Source organism: Carassius gibelio, chromosome B22 (assembly GCF_023724105.1).
Source record: "Carassius gibelio isolate Cgi1373 ecotype wild population from Czech Republic chromosome B22, carGib1.2-hapl.c, whole genome shotgun sequence".
Classification (NCBI taxonomy): domain Eukaryota; kingdom Metazoa; phylum Chordata; class Actinopteri; order Cypriniformes; family Cyprinidae; genus Carassius; species Carassius gibelio.
The window spans coordinates 42,437,005-42,439,504 of record NC_068417.1 but is presented as its reverse complement, the minus strand read 5'-3'; the positions used below and the strand labels follow the sequence as shown (position 1 = coordinate 42,439,504).

General features: G+C 38.2%; 1 pseudogene; it reads right to left on the bottom strand.

Moving 5' to 3' along the window:
* Positions 1-2,332: 2,332 nt before the first annotated feature.
* Positions 2,333-2,451, bottom strand: LOC128006850 (uncharacterized; annotated as a pseudogene).
* Between the last annotated feature and the right edge of the window lie 49 nt (positions 2,452-2,500).

Sequence of the window (2,500 nt, the reverse complement as noted above, 5' to 3'; positions counted from 1 at the left end):
CAATAATGCAAAATTATAATTAAAGGCAGTATATTCCCAGGCAGTCTCCCATCCATGTACTAAACAGGCCCAAACCTGCTAATATTCAGAGATCAGGCACTGACTCTATTTTTTGGCAAAATTATTATATACTAAGTGAAAAATGTCCAAAAAGCACCTAGAAAGGACCTCTACTGCCTTGAAAGACAGCGGAGACCAGGACAACTAGAGCCCCAGATACAGATCCCCTGTAAAGACCTTGTCTCAGAGGAGCACCAGGACAAGACCACAGGAAACAGATGATTCTTCTGCACAATCTGACTTTGCTGCAGCCTGGAATTGAACTACTGGTTTTCGTCTGGTCAGAGGAGAACTGACCCCCCAACTGAGCCTGGTTTCTCCCAAGGTTTTTTTCTCCATTCTGTCACCGATGGAGTTTCGGTTCCTTGCCGCTGTCGCCTCTGGCTTGCTTAGTTGGGGTCACTTCATCTACAGCGATATCATTGACTTGATTGCAAATAAAAACAGACACTATTTCAACTGAACAGAGATGACATAGCTGAATTCAATGATGAACTGCCTTTAACTATCATTTTGCATTATTGAGACACTGTTTTCCAAATGAATGTTGTTCAGTGCTTTGACGCAATGTATTTTGTTTAACCCTCTGGGGACGGATTGGGCGGTACCGCCCAAAATGGCATACTTTTACAAATGTGTAGTTATCTCAAAAACTGTTAATGCTAGAGAGATGCGGTTTTTTTTGCCGTCTTCCTCAGATTCCGCTGAAAACAGCGGTGTCCAGTTTGTATATTAAACACTTCCCTTATTGCGCAATACCTCTGCGTAAACAGGCCAATGAAAACGATTGTGCTAGGCAGATTCAACAAGCAACAGCCAATGGAAAAATTGCCGCTGGGAGGAGTCTTTTTCTAACCCAATCAGAGGAAGGTTATGTCTTCTAGCGATTCAGAGGACTCTGTAGCTCTGCTGTAGCCTTGTAAAAGCTGGCTGGACGAAAGTAAAAGACATATAATCAATAAGCGTTCAGAGAATCAGCATCAGGGTGGAGAAAGCAGAACGCGATCGGAGTATTAGCGAGCACAAAGAGCTAAATTCGAGCGATCGGAGAATCAGCATCACGTGGAGAAAGCAGAAAGCAATCGGAGTGTTAGCGAGCACAAAGAGATAAATTCGAGAGAGATACAGCATTATTACAGAATTGTTTTATCAAAATGGCAAGCAGTAAAAGATTTACGGCAGAACAAACTCTGGAACAATTACTGGAAAGGCCTGGAGAGGCCTTGCTTTGCTCACTGGCATGCCTAGGACTGTTTTTTAAAAAAGTTAATTATTGAATTGTTCTTTACACATTTGATTAAACAATAACACATTTCTGTCAAGCAAACAGTTTGAAAAAATATATTTTCTTTGTTCAAAAACTGTTCTATATTGTGTGTTTTTCAGTAATAAATGACAAAAATCTAATTTTCGTTTTTGAAATTCTCTAGTTTATTGTAAAATTTTTCACACATACTTCCTTTATATAAACATATTGCATGCATGCTTATGGTAGCTTAGGGTCTTCTGAATCCATAGATACCAAACACAGGGTGTGTCATCTCCTTTACATATGATTTATTAGCCCAAATATAAAAATAGAGAAAACAGACCAAAAAGGGCTTAGTCCCAAAAAAAAAAAAAAACGCCTAGGACTGTTTGTAAATAAAGTTAATTATTTAATTGTTCTTTACACATTTGATTGAACATTAACCCATTTCTGTCAAGCAAAGAGTTTGAAAAATATATTTTTGGGTCAAAAACTTTTAACTATTGTTGTGTGAGGTAGGATTTTCAGTAATAATTGACAAAAATCTAATTTTCGTCTTTGAAATTCTCTAGTTTATTGTACAATTTTTCACTCATACTTCCTTTATAGACATATTGCATGCATGCTTATGGTAGCTTAGGGTCTTCTGAATCCATTGATACCAAATACATGGTGGTCCATCCTCATTACATATGGTTTATAAGCCGAAATGTAAAAATAGAGAAAACGGACCAAAAAGGGCTTAGTCCCCTAAGGGTTAAAGCACTATATAAATAAAGGTGATTGATTGATTGATTGAAGAGAGGGCTATTTAAAGAACAGCCAATCTTATCGCCAGTACATTATATAAGTAGGAAAGAAAACCCAAAAGCTTAAAGCACCTGGTATTCCTAGGCAGTCTCTCATACAAGTACTAACCAGACCTAAACCTGCTAAGATTCAGAGATCGGGCATTGACTCTTTTTTTTTTTTTTTTTTTTTTTTAATGAAAGATTATTATATAATTCGTGAAATTTTCCAAAAACATTAAAGCACCTGGTATTCCCAGGCAGTCTCCCATCCAAGTACTAACCAGGCCCAAACCTGCTTAGCTTCCGAGATCAGACGAGATCAGGCATAGCCAGGTTGGTATGGCAGTAAGCGAAGTCTGCTGCAAAGAGAGGGCTATTTAAAGACCAGCCAATCTTATCG